Source organism: Anabrus simplex, chromosome 2 (genome assembly GCF_040414725.1).
Source record: "Anabrus simplex isolate iqAnaSimp1 chromosome 2, ASM4041472v1, whole genome shotgun sequence".
NCBI classification, from domain to species: domain Eukaryota; kingdom Metazoa; phylum Arthropoda; class Insecta; order Orthoptera; family Tettigoniidae; genus Anabrus; species Anabrus simplex.
The window spans coordinates 484455746-484472372 of NC_090266.1; the positions used below are offsets into that span (position 1 = coordinate 484455746).

Consider the following 16627-nt stretch of genomic DNA (forward strand, 5'->3'; position numbering starts at 1 on the left):
TTCTAGTCAATGGTGCATATACAGCTCCACACGTGTCACAGCTCCTGAAATACATGCATAATGCATCCTATCTGTCACTAATCTTTCTAATTAGAAAAATAAAATTTAGTCTCGACACCGCGAGTGTGTAACTCGGGAAGTGGATAATTTTGCCAATCTAATCCTTCTATCTCTATCATACAAAAACATACGAATAACCTTAAGCTAGGTAACATGCATAATTCACACCAATAAAAGCAAAATAAATCCTAATATCTCCCTCAATATCCCATCTAGCTAATCATAAAGTGAAAGAAATATAGAAAAATCATGCGATCCCCTCCTATCCATATTTACAGCATCACAAATGTAAAATGAACACACGCCGTCAGGCAAAAATTACATGAAAGAAAATCCCTACACTAAGCCTCACTAGTATTAATCGTAATTCATAAAACATGCCATTTAATTAATACATGCGTCTTATCTTGGCAACTCCCTGGACATTGGTAGCAGTTCACATCCCTGCTACGGTGGTGATCTACTCCATCTGCAACAAGTTATCAACATATGGAAACAATCTTCTTTCTTCTAAAGGCGGTGTCATCTTCTTGAGGTTAGTTCCCGTACACTGCAACACACGAGACTCTGGTAAATATCTCTTCACCGCTCTCCGTGCACTTGCCGAAAAACCCTTTGTTAGCTGTAATTTATGCCAACGTTAATATAAAAGCACAAAACACACGTAATATTCACTATACAAAAGTGTTTATCGTTTAAATACTGTCAGTTGGAGCGGCTCGCGGCTCGATACGGAAAGTCCTTCGCGATACACGACCGACCCGAAAGTACAGTGCGGATCAGGGTCTCTCACTCAATCACCAGTCTGCGGCTAACATTACCGTCTGTTACTTTAGGATAAGAATTTGCGACATAGCGCAATTGGCAATTTATCACTGCACCAGTTTGCGTAGCACTCTTCACAAATAAATGCACTGTTTTTGGTCGGTACGACCTTACACTGTTAGATTTCTGCCCACGTGGCAGCATTCACGCACAGGTAAAAGAGAAGTATGGAACGATGTTCATTGCACGGCAACACACACAAAAAGAAGGACGCTTCCGACCAGTGGGGCGCTTAAGTAAAGTAGCCAACGCCGTTGTAGCTAGGGGATTCCCAGTATGTTCAAATATTCAACCAATCAGCGTGCTTGTTACCCACAATGACTTTGATATTCATTAAAATTAACATCAGACTCACTCCTGATGACTTAATAACGACTCAGATAATTGCTATAATGTATTCCTTATTATTTCTCACTCCCAGACCTGTGGAAAACCATCAAATGACAGAACTGACTTCTCTATATCGATGTACTCTTCACACAGATATCCATGTTGGTCAACCTGGGATTTTAATTCTGCGCGGTCCAGAATTCATATTAGCCACACCCTCGCTTCCTAATTGGCTGAACACTCCTCGTGGCCAACGAATTCTACACGTGCCGAGATGTGCTAACTCCTGGTAAAGCTGATCGTTTCCCACGGTTGAAAGCAAGCTTCGCGCAACATACAGCGACATTAAGTCTCCATGGACTTCCGGTCTCAACTGTTCTGTAATCTGCTACATTTCCAATGCCTGACTGAAGTCCACCTTTATATAATTATATAATATGGCAAATATATTACTTGATCTCTTATATAGGCCGTCAGTGTACGGCTCAATACTTTGGAGATTTTCAGATAACGTCTTAGTAGAGTACCGAGGAACGATTACTTGTATCAAATTACGAAATCTACGTGAGCAAAGCTGCGGATAACTGCTAGTAATAATAATAAGAAAAATATGAATAATAATAATAAATAATTATAATGGCGTGTGGCCTCCGGGGAGGCCTAGTGCAGGTCTTTTGATTTGACGCCCATAGGCGACGTAAACGTAGTGATGAGGATGAAATGATGATGAAGCCGGCACATATACCCAGTCCCCGTGCCAGGAGAATTAACCAATTATGGTTAAAATCCCGACCCTGCCAGGAATCGAACCCGGGACCCTGTGACCAAAGGCCAGAACGCTAACGTCTTAGCCATGGAGTCGGACTCATTCACCTGTTCTATATTACTGTTTGCTACCTCATTCTTCTCTTCTCGATAATCTTCTCTGCCCTCTCTAATACAGAGCTTTAAAATATGTATTCCACTGAGAAACGGTAATCATATTATTTCCTCTTCTATTTGTAGTAGGTGCCCTCACTTGACGTATGAAACACCAAGCTTCTGATGTCTTGTTATATCCAACTAAATGTTCTACCTCGGTACATTTCTTCTCCCATGAATTTTCTTTAGCTCGAATAACCTTACTTTCTACTTCTCTCATAATTGTACTGTACTGGTCTCCATCTTCTTGTCCTTTAGAGCTTAACCATTTCCGGTAAGCAACTTCCTCATCCTCAACACTTTCTCTCTACATCTGAGTCATCCATTAAACACCGTTCCTTCTTCCTCTTTCCATTCCACGAGTATGCTCAGTAGTTTTAAATAAACACGGTTTTAAATCCTCATACAGCAATGTTGCAGTTCTCTCTTTGTCCAATCTGAGTCTCTGCTCAAGTCGTCCCTGGAGGGGATCTAGTACAATCCAGTCCAGCAGAAGACCCACATCTAGTCCAGGCATATCAGTAACGAATCCTTCTTGTTCCCTCCCTGCATCCTTAAATCGTAGAAGAATCATGACTCTTCCTTCTACCATATGGTGATCTGTTCCACACTCTCACATCCTGAACTATAGCTCTTCTATCTTGTCTTGTGATGACTAAATCACTAATTGATCTTGAAGTCCTAGTTGGTTGTCTCCTTGTACTCTTAAGGGTATCCTTATGTTTAAAAAACCCATTTTTCATTTGACATTTTGTCTGATGACATACATCCATTGTTCCAGTGTTTCGTTACCAAATTTTCCAACCACATTGTTATTCGATCGAGATACAACTCTTCTGTTCAAGTCCCCTAGTACAAACAGTAGTTGTTGTGAAGACGTTGCCTCGATTATATCCCTAAGAGAGTCAAAACGTTCGTCTTTATCAGCCATGGCAGCATTTCGTGTACATTGCTGTTGTAACCAGTTCACTACCGAACATTTCACTCACCAATTCAATAACCATTCATTAATCTTTTCCTGGTTCTTTATCCTTCTCTTCCATTCATTCTTGACCAAAACGGACACCCCAGATTCAGCCCGTGAACTCTTGTTAACATCACTCCATATATGCTGGCATTTGCCAATATTTTCACTTTCTCTACGTTCCTTCTTCGTCTCTGTCAAAACAAGGATATCTGCTTGTGGTTTCTCAACTTCTGATATCACTACCTGGAATTAATTGCTCAGGCCCTGTTTGTTCCACGTTCCAATTCGAATACTTATTTTTCGATGCCATCACCGTTTCGATGCGATCCATCGGTTTCTTTCTTTTTATAATACGTAGCAATTCGTTTTTTACTCATAAAGGGGGCTGTCCTATAGCAGAACTCCCAACCTGAAAGTATTCGTCAACATTTGTTCACCGCGTTGTTGGTGCATAGCAACAGTGGCTTTGGAGCACCGAAGTCCTTCCGAGTGATTGTTCTTCGAACACGGAGCGCAGGTGTTCTTTTGGAAATGGAAGGTCATCCTCACCTAGGTTTATCTTCAAGGCTGTAATCTTAATCAGTGAATCGCCTGAATCAATCTGATGTTGGTCTAACACACATATTTCCTTGGCTGCTGAATACACAATTAAGAAACCTCTTTCAAAAAGTATAAAACTGCGATTTTGTCGTCGCACAGTTTTTATTTTACTTTGTATGGTATTTTTACAGTACATATCTTCAATTTTTTGGGTGCACTATACAATAGTACCAGTACCAAATTCATATCAATTATTTGTTGCCCAGCTATGAACTTGAAGACAAATGAGTAGAATATTTGTAATCAAATTCTCCTCACCCAACCCACCAGACACCTCCCTTGTAGCCCAATTCAGTGGCTCAGAAGGTAGAGGCGCTGGCCTTTTAAGTCAAAGTTGGTGGGCTCGATTCCAGCTCAGTTCGATGGCATTTGAAGATGTTCAAATACGCTAGCCCTATTTCAGTAGATTTATCAGTACGGAAAGGAACTCCTGCGGGACAACATTCCGGCACCTTGATGTCTCCTAAAACCATAAAACCAATTAGTGGGACGTAAAACCTATAGTATTATCACATTATCCACCATTCTCATAGCCTCAGGTGAAGTTAATGTATATTTAATATTCCATCAATCTTTATTAACTCACTGTTCGAAACGAAAAAGTGTTTAACCCTAATATCTTAGTTGCTCAAACGTCCATGACGGAACACGAATATTTGTGACGAGACAGTAAGATAATAGGAAACCAATTACGCTCTGTACCAATTACGCGCTGTACGCTCTGTTCTCTTTAATTACCAGTTAGCTATTTGGTTCATATTCACGCAATGTCCGAGAAATAAGAGAACCCTACCTGGCATCTTGTCTCAATATTTTTGAATGTCACAAGGAATTACGATTCCATGAATCCCACGTTCTTGAATGATACTAAACCTCACTGATAGTGTAGCGCCGTGAAGCTGCCGTAGATTGGTTGGCGAGGAGATCATACCTTTCCATAGCTTGTCTACCTCATAACGGAAGTCCTGAACGAAGTCAAGATTAAGTAAAAAATGGGGCCCACCTGAACAGTGTCATCTCATTTTCATTTTCAATTGTTCTGAGATGCTAAGCTCAGTGACAGATTGTATAATCCTGTTTGAAGAAGCCGTTCACCTCTGGGAATGCTAACTGCATGAAAGAAAGTACGTGATCATACTAACACGTTGTCAATGTCTAAAGGAGTCCGTACGTCCATGCACAGGTGTTAGCAAAACAGTCCCCATACCATTACACTGCTGTCGTCACTCTGCATTTCCGACACTTGACACTCTGGATCCGTCGACTCTTGAAGCTTTTGCCACTCTCGAAGCCTCCATCAGCATGGTAGATTGTAAACCTGCATTCTTCATATCATACGACCATCTTCTACTGGTAGACAGTCCAATTGTGATGGTTTACGGCAACTGTGCGTTAAATTTCTTTCCATTGCTGTTAAGAGGGAAAATGTTGTGGGGCGTTTGCTGACGCAGTCCAACCGTGTTGTCAGCTGACGTCACACGATTCGAAGTGCAGACGCTGTAAACAACTGTCATTAGTGAAGCTGCAGCATTCCTTTTACTTGCATAGTTAAAGTGATTCTCGTATGGTCCGTTATATACACCATCATTTTATGACCGGAGAGTGTCTTGAAGTGGGATGATTTTATCTTAATTTATCTATTCACGGTAGCGGCCATAACACCGTTGACCTCGCAAATTCAGTCAATAATGCTGTACGGGAAGCATTTGCACCTACCATTCGGACACTGCTGCTCATACTTCCTTTTCAACTCCACTACATTCTTTCAATTGCTTATGGTACTCACACTGCTCCCTATACAAGCAGACTGAGGAAATGTACGAAGCACCGTGCAGTGTCAGCCAATGTCATCATTCGTCTATACACGTCAAGTCTTTTACATTTTGGTTGTATGTTGTATATAAGTGGTATTTTATTTATATTACTTATTGTGTGTATGTGATGCAGGATGTTACATATTGAAATCAAATTACTCAGATGATTGATTATTATCCTAGCATTGCTATAGCCTCTGGTGTAACATGGGCGTTTTAAAGTTTCTGAACCGCTACCAATTTCTTGGTCAGCAAATAGGAACATGTATTACTCAATAGAAGAATATAACGTGCTTTGCCTTCCTGATATTTATCCATTGTAGAAGAAGCGAAGTTCACTCCCTTCGGTGACTTCACAATAGCAAAAGTAGACTGTAGCACATGAGAAATCATGAATGAGTCAAAATGTTAATTAAACCTAGGTAAATTAAGCTAGTGGCTAGTGGCCTTAGAAGATAACCTATAAACAAGGTAATGCTGCGGACGCTCCAGTGTGTTACAGACTGATTACCACACGTTCTTAGTAACTGCCACATGGAGCTAACCCAAATTCCTATCATACAAAATGTTATGAACGTATGATTAGCGTGCTGGCCTTTGGTCCAGAGGGACCCGGGTTCGATTCTCGGCCGGGTCTGGGATTTTAACCTAAAGTGGTTAATTCCAATGGCTCGGGGGCTGGGTGTGTGGGCCGTCTTCAGCATTAGAATTCGCTAATCACTTAGCCATTGAGCCGGGTATCTAGTAAAATATGTTACGGAAATTACCACACGTTCTTAGTAACTGCCACCTGGAGCTGACCCAAATTCCTATCATACACACTGTTATGAACGTTTTACTGGGGTTCACTTCAATCTTGACCATCACACGTTGAAAGTAAACTTGGCACGATTTCCTCGTATTTCATTTCATAATTATCATCAACCCGGAATGGTCTCTTGTGTGAAGAACCATATTAGCAGACTGTGGGAGAATGTTATGTATTGTAATCATGGCCTGTTCTTCGAAGTTGAGAAAAATGTGGAATACTCTTCGACAAAATTATTTCCTGGCTAACTGTAGATCTATTATGAACAGTGGTTTAAAAATCTAAGAGGCTTTTACAACTTGGTAAATAGTCTCGTACAGTTACTGTGTAAAATCACTCCGAGAACCGTGTTTTGAGGTCTTTACAATATGCTGATGTATGAATCTGTAATGGGTTTTGAAGGAATGTGTATGATAGTTTATGAACGTCTTCCATACGATCTCCTGGGATTGAACTGGAGACACCACTTCTAGACTGAACAGGACTGAGCCATGTGACCCGCTTCTCCTCTCAGTTGAGATCCTTATTTCATCTCGTTTCAGCCCATCAGTCCAACCTGAAATTCATGACGGAGTCAAGGAAACGCTTTGTCCGTACGAAAGCCTGCGGACAAGTGGGACTTGGTCATCAGAACATCTGCATCTCAGATGATTTGGCCACACTCCCCTTCGCAGTTCTCTCAGGTACGAAGGTGAATTCAAGTGACGTGTATCACACATTTTGGAAGTATGGATGAAATAAAGCTCTTCCATCTCCGTGCTGTGAACCTTCCAGTCAATACCGGAAATTACTGAAATGTTTATACTCGCTTGAAATTACTGCAGTAGAAGCATTTGTAAGAAGCCAAGTTACATGGAACTGTCTTGAATCCTGATTACCACACGTTCTTAGTAACTGTCACCTGGAGCTGACCCATATTCTCGTCATACACACTATACACACTGTTAAGACATTTTACTGTGGATCACTTCAAACTTGACCAACACACGTTGAAAGTAAACTTGGCACGATTTCATCGTATATCATAATCAACCCGGAGTGGTCTCTTTTGCTGAAAACCAGAGCGTGTTCACACTGCCTCTTTTTCTGTCTGACGGGCTGAGTGGCTCACACGGTTAAGGCGCTGGCCTTCTAATCCCAACTTGGCAGGTTCGACCCTGGCTCAGTCCGGTGGTATTTGAAGGTGCTCAAATACGACAGACCCGTGTCGGTAGATTTACTGGCACGTTAAAGAACTCCTGCGGGACTAAATTCCGGCACCTCGGCGTCTCCGAAGACCTTAAAAAGTAGTTAGTGGGACGTAAAGCAAATAACATTATTATTATTATTATTACTTTTTCTGTCTGGTAACTACCAACGAGCACGAGCTGCTAATTATAGTGTTTATATAGTTTATTAGTTATAGTTTATTATAGTTTATAGTGTTGTGTATTTACGTGCAGAAATTTTGGCCCATACTCGTAGTTTGCAATAAAATTGTGTTTTTCATTCCATAAGGTTTCCAAACTTACCTAACACTTACTCCACCCGGCCCTTACTGCTTCTCCCTATGATTGGCTTGAAGTTTATCTGGAGAAACAAAAAGGAACCAATGCACAATGCAATGCAGTATGTTATTATAGAGGGAGGGGTGAGTGTTGCCCTCCACTCATCTTTTTCGGGAAGGTAAAAAAAACTTGCCAACTCATGTTGCTGGAAGTATATGGATTGAGGAAACAAAGTTGACACTGTAGAAAGTGGGGCTATTAGACATTTCATTGAAAATCCAGAGCCTGTTTCCAGTCATTTCATCAGGTCAGGAAAGGAATGAATGAAGCCCCATCTAGCGGTGAGAACTGGAAATGTGCCGGCTGCCGAAGCCTGTCGCACTCCTCTGGGGCAATGATTAATGAATGACAGATGAAATGAAATGATATTGGAGAGTGTTGGTAGAATGGAAGATGACAGGGAAAACCAGAGTACCCGGAGAAAAACATTTCTCCCCTCCGCTTTGTCCAGGACAAATCTTACATTGAGGCTCGGACATTCCATTACCAATCCAAATCACCGTTCCTATATGGGCCAGATTTTTGCCCGCAAGTGTGCATGTGTCGGCTGTTCGAATTCACGCACTGGCATCACAGACTCACACCACTCCATTAGACTCCACGCAAATTTGACAAATGGCTGTCGTAGCATGCCTTTGAGTGGTTGAGTCAATGTTCCTATTGGTTAAACCGTATCATTTTATATTGTATTTCAGTTGGTTTTTCATTACAACGCTTTGTTTACATTTCCTAAATCAAAATGATGTTCACATTTGTGGAGGCGATTATTGAATATGTTCATAATTTCTTTCCAGACGGATACTTCTACCACCTCGCCAAAGCAACCACTGCATGTGAAGGGACTGGCAAGCCCACAAATATATTGTAAGTATCCATGTTCACTACTGTAATAAACTGTTTGCTGAAGTCGGTATAGAACATCTTCTTTTAAGAAGTATATGTTGATATGAAAACGGATGGTTCGGCTTTCCTGAAGACTTGAATACCATCTGTCGTCTCATTTGAGTAAAGGACAACACCGCGTGATACGAATTTTATCTCAATTCAATGATTAGGGCCTATATAAGTGTTTTCCATGCGTATAAGGGAAATCATCAAATTTTTGGAGCTATATTGTTCTTGTGACCAGAATTTCGCATTTAATTTTTTTTTAATTATCATACTTCTCCAATATTAAAGATACATTTGACTCTGGGTGCACCTTGATTAACAGTTTGGAAATATGTGTGGATTTGGAGGGTTGCATGGGCCTTCTCAGGACTGAAACGTAAGTGTTAGACGTGTTATACTGAAGAAATCTTCTTATGGCCACATTTAAAAATATATATATTTGCGTATTTTTCTATAATTTATTAATGCACTTCAGTGTACAAAGGGTTATAACCTGATTTAAGGGAAGTGTGTAAATTTTGAAGGTGATAAATTCTGGACGTGAATTAAAATTCTCTGCATACAAAGTGGAATGTTTGAGACATTTTGACATAAGAAACAAAAATTATATAACTTAGCCGTTAAGTTGGTATAAAAAATGTTAATCGTTATCCGACCCATTTCAGTTTGGGTACACCGACAAACAGATGAATACTTCACTTCATTTGAACTGCGCTCGAAATTTAAACTTTAATGAACACTTGTGCTGAGACGAATGATCATAAATTTCCCTCTGCACTGAAGAGGCGCACCCGGCGAGTTGGTCGTGAGGTTAAGAGCGCGCAGCTGTGAACTTGCATTCGGGAGATAGTGGGTTCGAACCCCACTGTCGGCAGCCCTGAAGACATTTTTCCATAGTTTCTAATTTTCACAGCAGGCAAATCGAGGTCATGGCCGCTTCCTCCCACTCCTAAGCCTTTCCTGTCCAATCGTCGCCATAAGAACTATCTGTGTCGTTGCGACGTAAAACAACTTTTAAAAAAAGATTTATGAAGGCATGAATGATTGATTGTACAGTTGAAAGGTATTATTGGAAAATGAGTTTGCCAACAAGCATAGGAGCACATGTAGAATTGTGCGGCAAGGCATGGCAACTCAAAGAAGAGGGACCGAGCCAATTGGCCGTGTGATTAGGTACTCTCAAATGTGGGCTTGCTTTCGGGAGATAGTGGAAAATTGTCTGTCGGGTGTTTGCCTAGTCTTTTCTTAAATCATTTCAGAGAATTTGGAAATGTATTCAACATTTTCCTTGATAAATTATTCCAATCCGTAACTTCTCTTGCTATAAACGAATGCTTGCCCCAATTTGTCGTCTTGAATTCCAACTTCATCTTCATATTGTGATCTTACCTAATTTGAAAAGCACCACTTAAACTTATTCGTCTATTAATGTTATTCCACGCCATTTCTCCATGGACAGCTCGTAACATACTGCTTATTCGATCAGATCGTCTCCTTTCTCTCAAGTCTTAGCGTGCTGCAAGCTACAGACCTGAAAATTACGACATTGTGATCCCCTCTCCAAGATCTCTTGTGTTAATTTGGTGCATCAGTTACCTTCCATCTTGTATATACTGGACTGTGCTCTTATTAATATAACATGATCTCACGAAATTTCAACGTATCTCTTCTGGCTATCTTGACCGTTTTCAGTTTTTTTAACGCATGCCTCTTTGTGCCGGGAGTGTTCAAGGTCATGTCTTTCATTAGTCAGAACAGCCATATAGAGTCATAATATTTGCACACAACAGAAGACAGAGAGAGTGAAGATAAACATGTCAACACATTGAGGGTAAAATTTTCGTGTTTCTTTGTAATCCGCGTGCGCTAAAATGTTAGCAGTCTCGACTATGACATTATTATCAAATGGCATCGCGATCAACCATTGAAAGGAATAATGACCCTTATTTTCGTGAAATTGAACTACTTTAATATTTTCGTGAGCACTGTCAAAAGAACTACTATACTTTTTACCAAAATATGCACGGATAGGCCTATCAAATTTGAACGCGAGAAATTAAAATGACATAAGGTAGCCTTCACTAATATCTTAGTAATGCGATTCTTGTTTCATTTAAAGACGTACTCCTCATACCATGCTTCTTCTTAATATAATTATGGCAAATGAGAGAGAAGTTAAATGGCAGAAAATAACGTATACAAATAAAAGTGTTACAAGTGAAGAATATTCTGCAGAATTAAAAAAAATTATAATAATGATAGGTGACTTTAAAAGAGAACAATAAGATATGCTCATAATGTCATAATGGACTGTCGTAAGAAACAAAGGAGTACATTCTCTATGAAAATGTATAAAAATAAATAAATAAATAAATAAATAAATAAATAAATAAATAAATAAATAAATAAATAAAAATGAACGACACCTACGCACGAAAATATAAATGGCCTCTTCAAAGAAAACATAGAAATGAGAGGTAGACCTATACCTATTGTGTATTATTTTTACATACTGCCTATATTCTTGGAAATGGTCATTCATATTTACTCTAGGATTATTCTTTGGCTGACTGCAACTATGGGAACAATGAGATTGCAAATACATGCACGATAGTAGTGTTTTAATAAAAATGAGATCAAACATAATAGACTACATCGTGGACATTTTCTCACAATGAAATTACAGTTAATTAATTACTTTCCTTGATTAGGTAAAGCCAGAATAATCAGAATGTTTAACCATATACACATCTTGCTCAGTTCCCGAGAAAATGTCAGTCGAGCAAGGGTGATTAGTGAGTACGTGGCGTCACAAGGGACACCTCCAGGAAGACGAACACATTATTGTGACGTTGCCTCGCTTGTCCCTTCTCCATCCTCATGTTAGCCAAACTCTACTCCCAAACGTACTTGTTTCCCTTTCCACCCGGAATTCTTCTGGTCGCGAGTATGCAAGTGGACAATCACCCCTTCTTAAAACTAATCAGAAGGTAAAAAGGAAGTGGTTCTATCCTTCGCAGAATGAAAAGAAGGAAGAAGGCCATGATAACGAAATAATTCCAAGGCTTCGTAAACCTAATACCGTCATAATCAGGAAAGAACAAGGGTTGACCAAGGGAAGTCAGATAGGAAAGGAAACTCATAGCATATTTGCTCTCCCTTTACCTGTTACCTACGGCGGTAATAAAGATATTAAATCATACATTTTATCATCGTATATTTATGGGCACAGAAGAGCGAATATCTAACCATCTTAAGAAGGTAAAGGAATTCTGTAAGTCGATAGCTAGCACCTGTTCCATACGTAGCGCGAATGTTATAAGGGAGAGTCATATGAAAACCGAACACCCGCCATAAGACACATTCCGCGCGAAAGGAGGTAACACTGTTGTTACGTATCGATATTGTCATCGCTGTGGTAGGAGAACAGCATAAGTAAAACTCACAAGTGCACCCAGTTGTTGGGTTTTGTCTTTGTTGGTGCGCGAACTGATCTAGTGTGTGAGAAATGTGGTTAGGTTTCTGGAGGCTGAGGGTGTTGGAATACGCGAAGTTCATCGTCGCATGTCTGCTGTGTATGCCGAACACTGCATGTCCATGACGAGTATGTACGAGTGGCATAGGAGAGGAGATTCCGACAAGGACGCACATCACTGCAAGACGATGTGCTCTCAGGACAGGCCCATCGAGCCATTACTTCTGATGTGATAGAGCGGAGCCTTATCCGAGAAAACAGATGAATCACGGAGGAAGAAATTCGTGTTCGGATCGGCATTAGCCATGGCTCCGTGCATCCCATTATCAAACATCACCTGCATTTCCGCAAAATCTGCGCGCAGTCGGTTCCGCATCAACTGACGGAGGGACAAAAGATAGATAAGATGTAAGGCTTTTCAGGCCTTTGCTTACATCTGATCTGTGTTTTGACATGCTCTATTGGTGGAAAAATACCGAATTCCCTCCTTGGGAACTTAGAATTTCCATTTGGGACAAAAGATTGAAAGAATGGCGTCATATCTGAGTCATCTGCAGCGGTTCCACGAGCAAGAGTATGCGTTTCTGTCTCGTATCGTCACAGGAGACGAAAAGTGATGCCACCATTTCGAGCCCGAGAGCAAACGGCAAAGCCAACAATGGAAATATCGCAATGCTTCCCCACCAAAGAAATCCAAATCTGTTCACACAAGTTCTGGTAAAGTCACAGTGACCTTCTCCTTTGACTACAGGGGCCCTCTGCTTGTCGACTTCCCCGATCGAGGAACCACAATCAATGCTCAGCGCTATGAAGACACTTTGCAGAAACTGCGATGCACCACAACGTCAAAACGCTCTGGAATGTCGGACGGTGTCATCCTGTTGAATGATAATGCTCGCCCCCATACTTCCAGTCTGGCAAATGCTACGCTTCAGGGATTTGGTTGGGAGACACGTCAACATTTTCCATACACGCCGAATCTTTCAGCTTGTAATTTTCACATTTTTGGCGACTTGAAGACAGACATTTGTGGACGTCAGTTTCATTCGGACGAGGTAGTGCAAGAGTGGGTGCGGTTGTGGATCCATCCGCGACGTACTTCTTTCGACAAAACTAGAATTAATCATGTCGTCTCACAGTGGGATAAATGTATTAGCGGTTTCCTTGCTAGTGGTTTTACGTCGCACCGACACAGATAGGTCTTATGGCGACGATGGAACAGGGAAGGGCTGGGAGTGGGAAGGAAGCGGCCGTGGCCTTAATTAAGGTACAGCCCCAGCATTTGCCTGGTGTGAAAATGGCAAACCATGGAAAACCATCTTCAGAGCTGCCGACAGTGGGGTTCGAACCTACTATCTCCCGAATACTGGATACTGGCCACACTTAAGCGACTGCAGCTATCGAGCTCGGTGTAAATTACCTTAAATTAATTTAATGTTTAATATAGGCATAAAACGAAACCAAATACATTTCACAATCGGCACATATAACTCACAATTACAGACTGAGGTTAAACATTAAACATCAAATCCGTAGTTGGCTTCACAGTACTTTTTCTAAATTGACATTGGAAAAGTTGCGGCGTTTGTCACTAAGAAGGCCTATTAAATTGTAGGCTGAGAAAGAGCGTTCAACGTCAAATGAAGACACAGGGCAAATGGTAATATTTCAAGTTTTTGATAAAATGAACTGGGATTTCACTTTCACCATCGTCATTCTTTCCCGTTAAAATGTTAGCGGTAACGAACAAACCCATCAAACCGATATTTTACTGAAGAACTTAATCAAACTTCTTATTCACTTTTCAGCCCCAGCTCCAGGAGCATCAGAGAGTTTTTGCTCTGCTGTGTTCAGTAGCTCAGTTTGTTCATAAAGAGGTTTCCCATGACTTTCAAGAGCAGTAATAGTTTTTGCAATGAATACAAAATGAGCCCTTACCGTTAAGTTACGGGCTCTTTAAGAATGATGGTAACCTACAGTAGACCATTATGATGTATAGAGTACAATATCAAAATTAACAGTGAAATTCAAATCTAACAAAGGAAAAAGTAGTCAAACTGGAAAATTGGCTCTAAAAAGAGATATAGAATGGAAAATATGCGCTAACGTCAAAATAGGCATTTTATGCATTATAAAACTGGTTGTTTGAATTGCAATCTTTCAAAGGGTCCAAACCTGTTAGAATTGATTCCAAAAGTAATGACAGACTTCGTATTAAGAAGAATTGAAGTTATCTCTGATATTAAACAAGCCTTTATGCAAATATCAGTCAATCCATAGGACAGAGATTATCTGCGATTTCTCTGGTGGGAGAGTGTGAATGAGAAGAAGATCAAGAATTTGAGTCATTGTAGTGTACCATTTGGAGTAAATTGCAGCCCATTTCTTTTATGGGCTGTCATACAACATAATTTGCGTCAATACAAACCACCGCTAACGGAAATTGCTGAAAAACTGAGGCAGGCATTTTATGTAGACAACTGTTAATTCAGAAGAAGAGCTACAAGAGTTTATTGATTAGGCTACGCAGATAATGGCTGAATAAACATTTGAATTAAGAGTGTGGGAAAATACTTGTTTCAAACATCTGGAAGAAAGTATAAGGCCGTCATCTGTGCTCAAACTCTTATGGGATAATGTGAAAGATACATTGTTTTGTGATATAAGTGGAATTAGCAAGCCTCGAGGTGTAATTGCACGAAGAATTTTGTTGTCTACTGCACAACGAGTGTTTGACCCCAGTTACCCTTTGTCCGAATCTGTTCTTACAGGAAATCTGGAAAACCAAGTTGGGATGGGACAATGAGATTTCGGTGGAGTTGCACAGGGAGTTTATCAAGTGGGTTGAAGAGCTGCCATAGTTAACAAAGTTAAGTTAGGTGGATCTCTTTTGAAGAACATTTTTCATGCTCGTTACACATTTTCTGCGATGCTTCAAAGTTTTCGTATGCAGCTGCTGTATTCCTACGGTCTACAGATAGTGCCAATGTAATGGTTCAACTGCTGCAATGTAAATCAGGAGTTGCCCCTCTGAAGAACACAACAATCCCAAGACTAGAATTAATGGCATTTTTCATTGGGGTACAACTGGTCTTGCAAGTCAAGAAGAGTCTCGAATCGTTACAGTATTATTGGAAGGATTCCACTTCTATTCTGTACTGGATCAAGAATAATGAACAGTGGGGGACCTTTGTCAAGAATAGGGTTAAAGTAATACGTGCCTACTCGGACAGAGCAGATTGGAGACATATCGCAGGTCAAGATAACATAGCTGATCTGCATTCAAGAGGCTGTAGTGTGAAATTTTAATCAAATCCGGATGGTGGGAGGGACCAGAGTGGTTAAGATACGATGAGAATGAGTGGCCCACAGCTAACTACCAGCCGAATGAAGATGAAATAAAACAAGGAAAGAAAAGGGGGACTGTTAGCATGTTGACGTCTGCATCGCCCTCGTCTGAAGAAGAAGGGTACCTTAAATGTCTCTCGAGGTATTCAAGAATTGTACGCATGATGGCTTGGGTACTTCGGTTCCTTAACAACGCCAAACGTGAAGAAGACAGGCTTCTGTCGACAGAGTTATCAGTAACAGAAATAAAGAATGCAGAAATAAAACTCAAGAGAACTGTGCAGAACGACGCATTTCAAAAGCGGGAGAGATCAGACTTCAAATCACTGTATTCATTCCATGATAGAGAGGGCCTATTGAGAATCCGCACCGAGATAGTGAGAAGAAACGATGAAGAAGACTTCGGATTTCCCATATTGTTGCCGCCTGAACATTAAAAAACAGCTTTACTTGTAATAGAAGAGCACTTGAAAGCTTCTCTTGCAGGAGTACACATCTTGTTATCTATACTTAGAGAACGAATTTGGATCATCAAGGGAAGGAAGACAATTCGTAGCATTCTGGCCAAGTGTCTCAGATGTAGAATATTTGAATCAAAGAATGCTGAAACAGAACCTGTAAAAATAAAGAAATGAAATTACTTTTAGTGCCGGGAGTGTCCGAGGACATGTTCGGCTCACCAGGTACAGGTCTTTTGATTTGACTTCCATAGGCGACCTGCGCGTCGTGATGAGGATGAAATAATGATGAAGACGACACAATATACCCAGTCCCCGTGCCAGCGAAATTAACCAATGATGGTTAAAATTTCCGACCCAGCCGAGAATCGAACCCGGGACCCCTCTGATGTAAGGCCGGCACGCTAGCCATTTAGCAGTGGAGCAGGACGACAGAACCTGTGGAACTTCCGGAAGCTCGAGTAAGAATATTGTCTGTATTTGAAGTGGTCGGAATTGATCTAGCGAGTCCATTGCACCTAAGAGGTAATACAAAATCGTAGAGAGTAATCTTTACACGTGCTGTTGTCAGGGTAGTTCATTT

General features: G+C 40.7%; 1 protein-coding gene across 6 annotated transcripts in view; it reads left to right on the forward strand.

Moving 5' to 3' along the window:
* Positions 1–16627, forward strand: part of GlcAT-P (Glucuronyltransferase P) — a 1177810-nt gene that overhangs the window by 804511 nt on the left and 356672 nt on the right. For all 6 annotated transcript variants that reach the window (XM_067140865.2, XM_067140864.2, XM_067140867.2 and 3 more), the window contains one exon: positions 8667–8736. The gene's annotated coding sequence lies outside the window, so the exon portion shown is untranslated. The remainder of the gene's footprint in view (positions 1–8666; positions 8737–16627) is intronic.